Genomic DNA, 15867 nt, shown 5'->3' with positions numbered 1-15867 from the left:
AGATACACCCGCCCTCACTATAAATTCAACACCATGAGCATTTTTAGAATTAACAAAACTCTAAAGTGAAAAGAAAACTCCTTTGCCAAGCCATCCTCTTCAGACAACGCAAACCAGCATTTTTCCATTCATCACTAAGCCAGGTGGCTCCATGGCCTTTACTGGTTTTAACTGTTAGTTTAACTTGATGGACAGCAAGAGATAACAAACCTACGCAATTAGGGGATTCAAAGGAAGCCTCTCCCTGGCTCACTCAGTAAAAGCAGTATTCAGCCTGTCCAGCTATAACGAAGTCATTCTTTTCAAATCTGATGCAGTAGGTTTAGCCCAAGCATTTCCTTTTATTCCAAAGGGGGAATGCACATAGGGAATCATACAAAGCAAAAGGATTACTCAACTGCCTGATATTAGCATGGAGTTAGTCAGAGAAGAAAAACCAGTAGTGTATAATTGGGGTGGAGGGAGGTCCAGAGAGGACATCTAATGATCAAATAATTTTGGACTGCGTGGGACCAAAGGTACAGGAGCATTATATTTTTAGAGAGAGTGTTATTAGAATCTGATCATTCAAGCAGAGTCAAGTGTGCAGTTTGTTATTAGAGAGACAAGGTGAGTGAGGTAATATCTTTTACTGGACCAACTTCTGTTGGTGAGAGAGACAAGCTTTAAGCCACACAGAGCTCTCAAAAACTTGTCTCTCTCATCAACAGAAGTTGGTCCAAGAAAAGATATTACCTCACCCACCTTGTCTCTCTAATATCCCAGGATGGAAATGGCTACAGCTACACTGCATATAGTTTGTTATTGTCATTCTTCTGGTTACAGTCACTGCATTTAAGAATCTCAGAAACACTAATTATTCAGGAATCTGTCGTGCTTTACACGTGAAATCAGATGAAACATACCAAAACAAGCTAAAGCCAGATTTTTAGCATTCATCAAAGTTCTTCTCCCCACCCTTCTCCATGTAAAAAATGCCACATGGTTGTAGATGTTTAACAGAACCACAAATAGGAGGCTGATAAATCTGAAAAACAGCATTTGTGAAAAAGTCAAGGGCAACTTAGAAGTCTTCTATTTTCTATTCACTGGTCTGCTTTATTTTCACTCCCCGTGTATTGTTTCTCTATTCACCCTAGTATGGCAGCTCAATGCAAAGGCAATATCTGGCATAAGCTACAGCCAATCATTCCATGTGTTATTTATTTGGATACTGAACACTCTGCATGTATATTTTTAGGAAGTAGATTGTTGGTATCAGGTTTCGGTTGGATATTTTGTCCCTAGGATCATCTCCACACCAAGTTTTTGAGAAACTCTGTCTAGCCAATAAAAGGAGCAAATTATATTGATAATACTTTTTATTTATGGAATATTGAAACATCATTCAGGAGGATCCCAAATAATTTACAAAGTATATGAACAGATTTACAAATTATTTCATTCACCACATCATTGCAGCCACTTCTCCAAATCAAGGAACTTGCTATAAAGTTTATGAAGGTCTGATAACACAGTCTTTCTCATTCTCTGTGAAAAGGTTACTGTAATCTCTTTGGCAGCAATGTTACTAATGTTTTAGAGCAGTGTAACTGGTAATCCTGAAAGGGATTTAAGGGTGAGAGTGGACAGCAAATTATACATAAATTTGCAATATATTATGGCATCAAAAAGGGCAATGTAATTTTGGGCTAGATACCCTGAGGTGTCATATTGGAGAGCAAGGAGATAGTCCCTTCTCAATATATCTTTGGTGTGACTGCATCTGGGATACTGCATTCAGAGCCAGGTCCCTCATTACCAGAAAGATACTGAAAACTGAAGTGAGTTCAGAGAAGGGCAACAGAAATTTTGAGGGGATTCTTGAGGGACTGATTTGCAAGGACAAAAGAAAAGAGTTAATTAACTTTAATTTAGCTAAGCACTGATTAAAGCAAATATAATCTACACCAAAAAGTGAGGAAATAATTCACATAATAAAAGTGGCTTCAATGAGGTGTAATAGGATTAAATTTAAGTGAGGAAATGTAGCCTGTAAATATCATGTAATACTGATATGTGTATACTGATAATGCACACTCAATTAGTCTGTGGAATTAATTCCCTGTGGAAATAGTGGAAATTCCATCTTTCAGCACATTTAAGCAAATATTTTTACTGTTGTCACATCTATGGTTGCATGGGATGCACAGGTTTCATTTCTCACAGTTTTGGTGAACCAAAATCAGTGGATTTGGTTTGAACCTGCTGATGTTCGCCTGCAATTATTCATAGATTCCAAGGCCAGAAGGGACCATTGTGATCACCTCCCTGACCTCCTATACAACACAGGCCACAGAACTTCCTCAAAATAATTCCTAGGTCCGATCTTTTAGACAAAAATCCAATCTTGATTTTAAAATTGTCAGTGATGGAGTATCCAGCACGATTATGTGAGCTTAAAAACATAAATAAAAACTTTGTTGCAGTTATTTCCACAAAGGGCCTTTATTGGGTGCAGTTGTTATGAGAAATGAGTGTACCAGGTATGATGAATTCTGTGCAGATTTTAACTTTCAGCTTGAAACATGAAACCAAGTAAGTTTTTCTTGGCTTCAGATTTCAACCAAAAAGTTTTTACATCTCTAACCAACTTTTCAGAGTAGAAGGACCATTCCAAAGATTTAGGGGGAAGGTGTGTATGTGGAGGGGAGAGAGCTGCCACAAAGACAGGCATTTTATTATCTCCAAAGCAATTGCATTATCAATTGAAACTGAGATTATTGTCATTTCTGAAACACCTACCCCTAGTTTTGGTAATCATCATCAAAAGGCTGCTTGAGTCAAATTATAGCAGACTCACTCTGGAGAAAAAGCAGCAGACAGAAAGGTGGGGCACATCCTGCTTGTGTGTGGCACAATCCCCAGAGCACTTGAATATTGCTCAATTCTTGACTTTTGCCAAACATACAAAAAACTGAACACCACAGTGAAGGTTTACCAGGAGTACAGAGTCATGTTGTAATGGCTCAGGAACTCCCCCCAGCCAAAGCTGTGATCTGGTGCATTGCATGTCACATTTGGGCTATCTAAATATAGCTGATGTTTTTAAAGTCTAATTAAATTGCCTGTCATAACCACATCTGATGAACAGTTTTGGAGAGTGGTTAAATATGTTTTAGAAATCTAAGGAAAACACTGGGAGGTACTTGCCTAAGTGATTTGTTTTTATTTGTCCCTGAAATAGAAGCACCCAAAAATCTTGAGGCCAAATTTTCAAAAGCATGCATTCAGATTTAGTTGCATATGCATATGGGTTCCATCATAAATTGCAGTTTCCATCTGCACAAGCTGAGTGCACATAAAACTTTGCGTGTGATTCAATGTGCACACTTTTAAATATTGGCCCTTGATGTCTGCAGAACGGTATGACATTTTCTCCCACAGAGCAGGCTGAGGAAGTACACTTTATTTATTTACTCAATAGTGCTCAAAATGAGCTAAGTGCTGCACAGACATATAGGAAGACACAGGTTCAGCCCTAACTATCATACAATCTAAAAAGACAAAAAACAGACAAAGGAGAAAGGGAAGCACCTTGCAAGCAGCAGATTTGTCAGGGTGATGATTGGTACAAGTCTTGTTAATTCCATGTTGTTCTTTTTATGATGTGAGGACAGAGGGAATGGTGCGTGTATGCAGAGGGAAGTTAATAAGAATGAAGAGCTAGGAAAAAAAAGAAAAACAGGATTAACAGTATAACTGCTGCCATCATTATTTATTTATTTATTATTATCCTCAGTTTATTCAGTTTCCAGCCAGTGCTTGGTGGAGCGAGGGTTAAAAACAACTTAAAATCAAATTCTGGTGCCATAAATATCAGTGGGATTTTTATCACTGATTTCAATTGATACAGGATTTGGTCATCTGTGTCTGAGCATGGAATTGGCAACAGGTGCCTACCCTCATTGCAGGGATTGCAGTGAAGTTCAGTGATGGGGGAGGGGGGAAATGACTCTGGGCACAGGTGGAGATAATTGCACCATCAGGAAGGGAAAACAGTATAAGAAGAGACAGGGTGGTGCACTTTTTTTTTTTCTTTAGCTGTCTAGCTGATATAGGAAACGAACGCTACCTGAGCTATAGGACCAAGCTTTTTCCTTTCTCTTCTTTTTAGAACTTTGGCTATGCGAAGCTATTTGTTTCAAGCCGTAGGAAAATTGGTTGTAGAATGTAGCAGCAAATTAGGGTGCATAGCCACAGCTAGTGTGTGTCAGCAGTTGGCCATGTGCCTTTCCAGTAAGGCTGTGTTCAAAGTTTATTCCTTAAAGTCATTGATTCCGAGGCCTGAAGGGACCATAGTGATCTGCTAGTCTGTTTGCACAGACCATATATACCACCGCAACACTAAACAAATGCACTAGGTTCACATTCAGTTCTTATACTTTTGATTTGTTTTAAGAGTAACTTTTGGTCATTGAACTGGAGTGAAAGCCATAACAATCACAGAAGGTGTAGCTGAGGGAAGCATAGAGACTTAATAAGTACTAGAGGCCTCACAGAACATTCTCCACCCCTTAGTGAATAGGGCTTTGTGTTTTCTCCCATTTTGTGTTCATGGCAAAAATTCTTGAGGAACAAAACCTAAAGGCACAGGTGCTATAAGGCTGTGCTGATGATATTGCTAGAGAGTGCTGATTTGTCTTTTCAATCTACCATGCTGCATAAAATGGCAGATATTATCCCACTTTAAGATTTCCCTAGAGTCTATTTCCTACTCTACAAAATTCATACACGCAGAGTCTGATGTCTGCTGCCTTACAACTTAACTGTGCAAAGTAAAATGCTATTTTCTCTACCCATGCACAGTGGAGAAACAGGGTCTTACGGGAGCACCCTGCTACCCTTAAAACATCTTTCAGAATGGAACTACTTGTTCTCACAGCTCATATTCATAAACAGACACCTCAGTATGTGCCAGTATTATTCAGTTGGTCAGGGATGAAAAGATCTTCATATGTGTGTGGTAGTATCAAGAACTGATCTTATGAGAATTAAACTAATAGTGTGGGACTTAAGGGAGTTTTATAACAGGGAGAATGTTACTAAAGTTACATAGTTAATGCATAAACAAGTCTGTTATTTTAATTCTTCTGGTTGCAGTCATTGCATCTGAGAATGTATTAAGTGCTAGTTCCTTGGGGATTTCATGAAATGTATATGCCAAAAAGTCTGAAGCACCCCAAAACAAGTTCAGTCCAAATTTTTAGTATTCCTCAAAGTCCCTTGTTACTTTCCACCATTCCAAGTAAAAAGAACACAACTAGTGTGACTTTCAAAAGAGGGCAAACAGGGCAGAAGTTGATGAAAATGAGTCAAGTACTACATAAATGTGTAAAATGAACTTTTCTTTTATTATAGGGTGTTTCTATTATTGATGTGAGAAACTGACTACAAAGTCTTTTGATAAATCAAAAATATTATTTGTCAGAGAAAAACTGAATCCATCTCAGCAGGACTCTAAAGGAATGTACACATTGCATGCATGGAGTATTGTCATGAAAATAGGAGACCAAACTACACACAGCAAAAATTCTCTACTCTGTTTCAAGCCAGATATATTTGTACTGGATTGAGTAGTCATTCATTATATTGTTTTAAGGGAAAATGAGATGTTTAATAATATTTGTTTATATAATACCCTGTTCATTAGTTTTTTTCTTAAAATGTGGATGTAAGATGCCATATGAAGGAAAGTGTTATGGAACAAGATAAGTTTGACAGTATAGGATGGGATGACATATGTTTTGCCACTACTATATTTTCTGATGGCACAAAGAAAAGTTTCTTCTGTCGTGGGAGATAGATGGCTGCTTATACCACAGTTGACTAAAGAGCAATCAATTACATGAATCCCCTCAGTGCTAGGGCAGGATGTGTTACTGAGAAAATCTGAGTCCAAGATTTGAGAAAAGACGGTTACTCACCTTTGTAACTGTTGTTCTTCGAGATGTGTTGCTCACATCCATTCCAGTTAGGTGTGCGCGCCGCGCGTGCACGTTCGTCGGAAACTTTTTTACCCTAGCAACTCCAGTGGGCCGGCAGGTCGCCCCCTGGAGTGGCGCCGCCATGGCGCCCAATATATATCCCTGCCGGCCCACCCGCTCCTCAGTTCCTTCTTGCCGGCGACTCCGACAGTGGGGAAGGAGGGCGGGTGTGGAATGGATGTGAGCAACACATCTCGAAGAACAACAGTTACAAAGGTGAGTAACCGTCTTTTCTTCTTCGAGTGATTGCTCACATCCATTCCAGTTAGGTGAATCCCAAGCCATACCTAGGCGGTGGGGTCGGAGCGAGAAGTCGCGGCATGGAGCACTGCAGATCCGAAGGCCGCATCCTCTCTAGACTGCTGGACCAGGGCGTAGTGGGAAGCAAAGGTGTGGACCGATGACCAGGTCGCTGCCCGACAGATTTCCTGGATGGGCACGCGGGCGAGGAAAGCCAGCGACGACACCTGCGCCCTGGTAGAATGCGCAGTCACACGGCCCGTAGGGACGTGGGCCAAGTCATAGCAGGTCCTGATGCAGGACGTTACCCAAGAGGATAACCTCTGGGAGGAGATAGGAAGCCCTTTCATGCGGTCCGCTACTGCCACGAAAAGCTGGGGGGATTTGCGGAAGGGCTTGGTCCTCTCCACGTAGAACGCGAGAGCCCTACGGACATCAAGCGAGTGGAGCTGCTGCTCCCTGCCTGAGGAGTGAGGTTTCGGGAAAAAAACCGGGAGGAATATCTCTTGGTTGACGTGGAAGGCTGAGACCACCTTGGGGAGAAAAGCAGGGTGTGGTCTCAGCTGCACCTTGTCCTTGTGGAAGACCGTGTATGGGGGGTCTACCACAAGAGCCCGGAGTTCCGACACCCGTCTAGCTGAGGTGATAGCTACTAGAAAGGCCGTCTTCCAAGAGAGGTAAAGCAGGGAGCAAGTAGCTAACGGCTCAAAGGGGGGCCCCATGAGTCGGGACAACACCAGGTTAAGATCCCAGGTTGGAGCAGGGGGACGGACGTTAGGGTATAAACGTTCCAGCCCCTTAAGGAATCTAGACACCGTCGGGTGGGAAAAAACAGAGTTACCATCCGCACCCGGGTGAAAGGTGGAGATAGCCGCTAGGTGGACTCGTAACGACGATATGGCCAGACCTTGCCCTTTGAGGGACCAAATGTAGTCTAAGATGTTGGCTACTGAAACTTCCATAGGGCGGAGATTTCTCTCCACGCACCAATAGGAGAAGCGCTTCCATTTGGCCAAATATGTCGCTCTTGTGGACGGCTTTCTGCTGCCCAAGAGCACTTCCCTCACCGGCGTGGAACAGCGCAGCTCAGAGCCAGTCAGCCACGCAGGAGCCACGCCGCTAGGTGCAGCGACTGCAGGTCCGGGTGACAGAGGGTCCCGTGCTCCTGGGTAATCAGGTCCGGATGAAGGGGCAGGGGAACTGGGTCGGCTATGGCCAGGTCCAGCAGCATGGGGTACCAGTGCTGTCTGGGCCACGCCGGGGCTACCATGATCACATGAGCCCTGTCCCTGCGCACCTTCAGAAGGACCCTGTGGACCAACGGGAATGGGGGAAATGCATAGTACAGGTGGGTCGACCACTGGATGAGGAAGGCATCCGCTATCGACCCGGGTTCCCTGCCCTGAAAGGAGCAGAACGCTTGGCACTTCCTGTTCCCCTTGGCCGCGAAGAGGTCCACCCGGGGATAACCCCACCTCCGGAAGATGGAGAGGGCGACGTCCGGGCGAAGGGACCACTCGTGTGACAGGAAGGATCTGCTCAATCGATCCGCCAGCGTGTTCCGTACTCCGGGGAGGAAGGAAGCCATGAGGTGAATGGAGTGGGCTACACAAAAGTCCCAGAGTCGTATCGCCTCGTGGCACAGGGAGGAGGATCTGGTGCCGCCCTGCTTGTTGATATAATACATGGTCGTCGTGTTGTCGGTGAACACCGCGACACAACGACCCTGGAGCTGATGACAGAACGTTTGACAAGCAAGACGGACCGCTCTCAACTCCCGCATGTTGATGTGTAGCCGCACCTCCTCCTGGGACCACAGGCCCTGCGTCCTCAGGGTCCCTGCGTGGGCCCCCCAGCCGAGATCTGAGGCATCTGTTGTTAGGGACACCGAGGGCTGAGATGGGTGGAAGGGGAGACCCGCACACAACACTGACTGGTCCAGCCACCAGCCGAGAGAATCTAAGACCCTCTGGGGGATCGTGATTAACATATCTAGTGGCTGTCTTGTCGGCCTGTAATGACTGATGAGCCACAGCTGGAGTGGCCTCATGCGGAGCCGAGCGTAATTGGTCACGAAAGTACAGGCCGCCATGTGGCCTAACAGGGTTAGACACGTCCTCACTGACGTCAGGGGGGCTGTCTGTAGTCGTTGCACGATTGCCGACAAGGCCTGGAACCGCTGCAATGGCAGCAAGGCCCTGCCCACAGTGGCGTCCAGGACGGCCCCGATGAATTCCACCCTTTGTGTGGGGGCCAGGGTGGACTTGTCTGTGTTCACCAAGAGGCCCAGAGTGGCGAACATGTCGGTGATCACACGGACATGGCTGCAGACTTGTTGTTCCGACGTGCCCCGAATCAACCAATCGTCCAGATACGGGAACACGTGGATACGACTGCGCCGAAGCTGCGCCACAACAACTGCCATGCATTTCGTAAACACTCTCGGGGCCGTGGACAAGCCAAATGGGAGGACTGCAAATTGGTAATGCAGAGACCCCACAACGAAGCGAAGGAAACGTCTGTGGGGTGGCCAGATAGCAATGTGGAAATACGCGTCCTGCATGTCGAGGGCGGCGTACCAGTCTCCCGGATCCAGGGATGGGATAATGGTCCCCAAGGAAACCATGCGGAACTTCAACTTCACCAGGTACTTGTTGAGCTCTCGCAGGTCGAGGATGGGCCTGAGGCCTCCCTTGGCCTTGGGGATCAGAAAGTAGCGGGAATAAAACCCCTTGCCTTTCTCGTTCTCCGGCACCGCCTCTATAGCTCCTTTGCGGAGGAGCGTCTGCACCTCCTGCCGAAGGAATTGCTCGTGAGAGGGGTCCCTGAAGAGGGACGAGGAAGGGGGGCGGGGAGGAGGAAATGAAACAAACTGCAGGCGGTATCCCGACTGCACCGTGCGTAAGACCCAGCGGTCTGATGTTATTAGGGACCACGCCGGGAGGAAAAAAGAAAGGCGGTTGGAAAACGGGGGGAAAGGATCCAATGGGGAAACTGTTACTGCGCCCTCGGGCGCACCTTCAAAATGAAGGCTTGGGACCAGGCGGGGGCTTAGAGGAGCCTTGGTTTTGGCCCCCTTGGTTCCCCGAGTGCCTGCGCCTTCCGTTCCTGCCGCGGCGCCTGTTAAGGTCCTGCCGCTGGCGGAACTGGAGATACGGCCTGCGCTGTTGTTGCTGTTGCTGCGGCCGGAAGGGTCTGCGCTGCGTCACTGGAGTGTGCATCCCCAGTGACCTCATGATGACGCGGTTGTCTTTTAGATTCTTTAGTCTAGGGTCTGTCTTATCCGAAAACAGCCCTTGGCCTTCAAAAGGAAGGTCCTGTATTGTGTGCTGGAGCTCCGGCGGAAGGCCGGAAACCTGCAGCCAGGAGAGGCGACGCATTGTTACACCCGACGCGAGGGTACGGGCAGCCGAATCCGCAGCGTCCAGAGAGGCTTGCAAGGACGTGCGTGCGACCTTCTTGCCTTCCTCTAAGATGGCCGCAAACTCCTGACGAGCGTCTTGTGGCAACAGCTCCTTGAATTTGTCTGCTGCCACCCAGGAGTTAAAGGCGTATCTACTTAACAGGGCCTGTTGGTTGGAGACCCTGAGTTGCAGCGCCCCCGCCGAGTACACCTTACGGCCGAGGAGGTCCATCCGCCTAGCCTCCCTGGATTTGGGGGCTGGAGCCTCCTGACCATGACGCTCCTTATCATTGACGGATTGGACCACCAGGGAACACGGAGTCGGGTGTACGTGGAGGTACTCGTAGCCCTTAGAAGGAGCCATGTACTTCCTCTCGACGCCCTTCGCAGTGGGAGGAATGGAGGCCGGGGACTGCCAGATGGTGGTGGCGTTGGCCTGGATGGTCCGTATGAACGGCAGGGCGACCCTGGTGGGAGCGTCTGCGGAGAGGATGGTGACAATAGGGTCCTCTACCTCCGAGACCTCCTCGGCTTGTAGACTCAGGTTTTGGGCTACTCGCCGGAGGAGGTCCTGGTGCGCCCTGAGGTCCAGCGGGGGGGGGCTGTTGGAGGAGGTCCCAGCCACCGCTTCATCAGGGGAAGAAGATGAGGAGACCCCCGGCAAGAAGGTGTCTAAAGGGGGGTCTCCCTCGGCCCTCGCCTCTGCCTCAGGAGCCAAAGTGGAGTCCTGTTGCTTGGATCCTTCCTCCCCATCCGGGGAGGGAGGGGGGCGAGACAACGAGGCCTCAGGTGCCCTGCGCTCTGCAGTCGCCGGCCTAGCAGGGAGCTGTTGGGGGCCCTGGGCCTGATGATACGCCCAGGGTGTCCAGAAACCCCATTGCTGTGGGGCTGCGTCCTGCTGTGGAGGCTCGCTGAACAGCGCCGCCTGCCGGTCGGTGCCCAGCGCGTACCCACTGTCCGCCAGCGAAGACACGGACGGCTGCCTCGAGGGCCATGGCGGAGCGGACCCTGGATGGTAATGGTCCGCGCGGGCCGGCACGGGCGATCTTCTCGGTGCCGGGGACCGGTGCCGGGAGTCGTAACGGTGCCGGGAGCGGGACCGAGTTCTGCCACGGTGCCGGGATCTGGATCGGTACCGGGCGCCGCTTCGGTGCCGGGATCGGGACCTGCCACCGGTTCGGTACCGGGAGGTCGACCGGGACCGGGACCTGCCACCAGCTCGGCGCCGGGAGGTCGACCGGTGCGGCGAACGTCTGGATCGGCTCCTGGACTCGCGGTGCCGGTAACGACGGCTGGACTCTGACCGCGACCGTCTCGGTGTCGACCGGCGCCGCGAGTACGACCGGTACCGCTGAGGGGAGCGGTGCCGGGACTGCGAGCGGCGGCGGGATCTGGAGCGACCTTGACGTCGGGACCTGGAGCGAGAACGAGAGTCCCGGGACGGTGCCGACATCATAGGCTTGCCTCTGGACACAACCCGCACCGGAGGTACCGGGGGTGGTAGCTGAGTGGGCTCGGTCATGGCTATGAGGTCCCGTGCCGAGGCGAAGGTCTCTGGTGTAGATGGCACCACTATCTCGACCCCAGATGTCATGGGGGAGCTTGGCGGCACCGGACTCGACGGACCCGCCGGGCCCGGAGTCGACGGTGCCGGCGGCGCCGCGGCCGATGCTGAGGCCGGGCGCTCCACTCGGGTGTGCCTGGCCGGAGTAGTGGACTTCGACGGCCTAGGCTCTGTCCCCGGTGCCGGAGAAGGTCGGTGCCGGGGAGTCTTCTCGGTGCCGGTGCGATCCGGTGCCGGCGCCGACATCACGGCCTGCGAAGCCGCCGGGTCAAGTGCCGCCTCCAGGAGGAGAGTCCGGAGCCTTTGATCCCTCTCCTTCTTAGTCCTTGGCTTAAAAGCCTTGCAGATGCGGCACTTGTCGGATCTATGCGATTCCCCCAGGCACTTCAGGCACGCGTCGTGGGGGTCGCTCGTGGGCATAGGCTTCTTGCAGGCCGCACACTGCTTGAAGCCCGGCGAACCAGGCATGAGCCCGGTGCCGGGTGCCGGGAAGGGCTAAGCCCCCGGCGAAAAAACTATTTACAACTACTTAACACTTAACTACTACTATCTAACTAACAGTCTAATTAACAACTACAATAGAGATAACGATAGAAAAACAAGGAGAGCTAGGGACGTGGAGGACAGCTATGCCGCGCTCCACAGTTCCAACGACCGACACGGCGGTAAGAAGGAACTGAGGAGCGGGTGGGCCGGCAGGGATATATATTGGGCGCCATGGCGGCGCCACTCCAGGGGGCGACCTGCCGGCCCACTGGAGTTGCTAGGGTAAAAAGTTTCCGACGAACGTGCACGCGCGGCGCGCACACCTAACTGGAATGGATGTGAGCAATCACTCGAAGAAGAACTTGATACTCTTTCCACACTTCTCTCTTACTCTCCAGCTCTAACAGTCGCTTGTTGCGTTTTGTTCAGTTTAGTTGTAAAATCTCAGGGGAAATGATCTTCCCTTGGTTTACTGTATAAACCAACTGCGTATATTGTACTAGCACAATGGGGCCTTTGGGTGCTATTACAATATATATAATACTAATAAAGTTACAAAATCATTTTTAAAAATCCTTTAAAACCTTTGGATGTTTTTTCTGTATTATTTGTAGATCCCACCTATAACACACACAGTGTCCTGAACTGATTTGATTTCCACATGAAGAAGGTTAAATAAATGTCTGTATCCTAAGTGAAAAATCACAAAAGGCTCTTGAAAATCAATTAAATATTGAACTAAAAGGAATTTGCCAATATTATTTGGAAAGTAAGGCTGTGTAAAAATAATGAATTCAAAGGCTAAATTAAGCAGTTTTTTTTACAGAAGGCACTCTTGGGAATGGAATGCTGACAATAAGTAATTGAGAGTTATCCTGTTTGTTACTTTATTAACGTTATAATATCTTTTAGACAATGGCTTTCCTTTGAATAAGTCTCTCTTGGGGACTGGAAAAGCAAAAAGTTAAATATAAAGTCTGACCAATTCCCTTTGTGTTGCGTGAATTTGACTAGGATCATGTCATGGGAAAGCAGAACTGACAATACAACACTGATTGTTTGATCTATATGGCAAGAAAACCAAACTTTCAGCACCTCCCACAGAGGGCTCCTTTTGCCCTGTTTATTCCAGTCCCCACTTGTAGCTCTTTTACTTTGCCCATAGACCATTTGCCAGAAAAACAAAATAAAGGTTACATGTCAAACAAGATCTATGGTATCAACCTCTAAACTGCAGAATATTTACTTTGAAAGTTACAATCTAAAAGCAATTTTTTCAGCTCTGTCCTTTATGGCATTATCACTGATAAGTGGCAAAGAGGCAACAGATGGATACAGACAGACAGATAGGAAAGTACAAGGAAACAATGAGACAAGCATGAGGGGCAGCGTGGGAGAAAGTACAAAGGTGCTTGTTTGAAAATTTAACAAGTGTGTGATAGAGGCTGGTACCATGGACCCACCTAGGGTAGGAGTTGCCATTTTGATAGGGAATGAGAGACAGAGACTGGGGATAGGCCATGATAAAGGGTCTTGAAAGTGAAGATGTGAAGTCTTTCTTCAGACCACAAATGACTAATCCCAGGAGTTACCTTCTTAAGCTTTTTATAAGCTTCCATTTCCAAATCTTCTCCATATTCGCATTTTGTTTGCTTTTCAAACTTCTGATGCTTTCCAGCTCCCTTTTATAACACGCGCCATTTGTCTATTAGACTCACCTCGTTAAGTACACAACTCCTAAGCGCCAATGGAATTGTCACTTCAGGGAAGTTAATTGACAGCAGTTTTAAGTATATCTCCCAGGCATGGCTACATATACACACACACAAACTTTTTTAAAAATACTGTTCCCTGATAAATGTAAAACCAAGAGAAGGAGAGGAAAACTTGGGGTCACGCTGTTATAGGTGCCAGAAAGAAAGAAGTCCTTTGTATTAATTATCACTCAATTGCGAAAATCAAGCATGGTTGCAAAATTCCATTCCTTGTAATTGGCATTACACAATAAAAATTAAATCAGCATTGTTTGATACAAAGCATGCTAATTCATATTGTCATGAAGCCTAAAGATGCATCTTAACTGAATCCCTTTAAAGACAGGGAATGCTTTAAACACATCTACAGTACCCCCACTAACGTTACTGTTTGGAAATGAATGTGACTCTAAGCCCTCCACGTGTTCCGAAAGTAATAGTTAACAATATATGTTTTTGCTTCCTTAGCCTCTCAATTTGCAGTGCTCTCAATTTATCTTTTCACTTTTGTGCTTTTTGAATAGGTAATATAATTACATAATATACAACAAATGAGGCATGACGTAAAGAAACATGATTTACAATATCAGTGGATAAGTTTTAACCAAGTTCTCCATAATATAGACTATGGAAACTAAAAAAGCTGTGGTTTTCAGATGTGTATCCTTTTGCATATTATACAGGTGTCATTACATCATCATTAAATGACTCAGATTAATTAGCAACTCTTTTTAATATATAATTATTGGCTGTGTTTTATCTTACCATTTTGTCAGCTGTACAGCAAAGAAATTGTTGTCTAGCAAGTTTGTCTGTCTCCTACCCAATTTCAGGCGTAACCCTGTGGTGTTGCAGTTTTAAGTACTATACTCATACATGGAAACTGCACTCAAACAAACCAGATGACACAGGAAGAGTGCCTCACATTTTTAGGATGGTTTTAAGCTTCAAGAGACATTTTTTGTTTATTGTGCTGTTTCATCTTTTTGGATACAATAGCAGTACTGGTGGCAACCACTTTGGAGTCAAGTATCAGAGGGTAGCCGTGTTAGTCTGGATCTGTAAAAGCAGCAAAGAATCCTGTGGCACCTTATAGACTAACAGACGTTTTGGAGCATGAGCTTTCGTGGGTGAATACCCACTTCCTCAGATGCATCACTTTGGAGTTATTTCTTACAACTATAAACTACCTTTTCTATACATGAAGGGAGCTTCCTAACCAGGGTAAGTCACCTTAGAGCTCATCTGGATATAGATTGCAGTATGATGCTCATATGGAGAATAAGGGCTTTATGTGACTTTTCCATTCTTTAAACGGCAAAGGGCAAAAGAGGTCCTGATTTTTAAATGGAGTAATTTTTCTGTGTGATTTATTAACCCAGGGCTGTGCGACATGACAAATCTTAACTCCCTAAGTGTGTAGAGGTGAAAATGGACAAAGTGCTTTTATGTATACTTATTTGATCCGTGGTGACATTTTGTAATTTGTAATCTAGTGAACACGGCTTTTCACAATTCTTTGGGGAAAAAATACCAAAAATGTCCCCTGAACCAAACTAAATTTTTTAAATATTCTCATCTTTTTCTGAGGCACTCAGATGTTACGCTCACTTCCAGAAGTAGAATGGTAGTCAGATCAGATCCTTAGTGCTTCTATGATGCTAAGATCTATTAAAAAAAACAAAACTCTGATTGATAAATCCTGTGTTTTGTAAGGAAAACATTATTTTTCCCCTTTTAATGGGAAGACTCATTTTCTAATAGGGAAAAATTGGGTTATAGTTTGGTGTGTCAGCCCCCAACCACAAAACCTCAAAATACCCACTCCAAAAACAGTGTGAAAATGTTAAGGAAGAGGAAAAACAGGACCAGATTCTTTCCCCAATGTGGGTTGTTTTGTACGTGTTTACAGTCTAAGCCAGTCAGTCACATATTAGAGAGTTCCAACTTATTAAAGGGAGTGTGAATATTGTTGCGTAACACCTAGCATTGATTCCTGATTTGGTTTTTTTAGATACTATGGTAATACAAATAACAACAATAACTGAAGAACAAAAATAACAGCTTTATGGCAGAAAAGATTTTAAAAAAATCACAAGAAGAATGAATAGAAATCATTGCAGGTAATGTGTTTTTCCAAGCCTCTCAAAGAAGAAGAGTCATCTACCATTCCACCCTGCCCCACTTTATTTGTTTTTTCTATATTTCTTAACCAAGAGGATTGTTGTTACACTGTAATTGATATATACATAAGGTTACTCAGCGTGACTGCTTGCAGGATAAGGTACTACTCACTGTAAGGATGGCATAATCAGGTCTCTGTATAGTCAATTATGCCCTTACCTCATATCTAAAGTACAAGAGATATCTACTATGCTCTAAGTATACTCACTG

Source organism: Gopherus flavomarginatus, chromosome 19 (genome assembly GCF_025201925.1).
Source record: "Gopherus flavomarginatus isolate rGopFla2 chromosome 19, rGopFla2.mat.asm, whole genome shotgun sequence".
NCBI lineage: Eukaryota > Metazoa > Chordata > Testudines > Testudinidae > Gopherus > Gopherus flavomarginatus.
The sequence above is the reverse complement of the archived record's forward strand: the minus strand, read 5'-3'. Positions refer to the sequence as shown.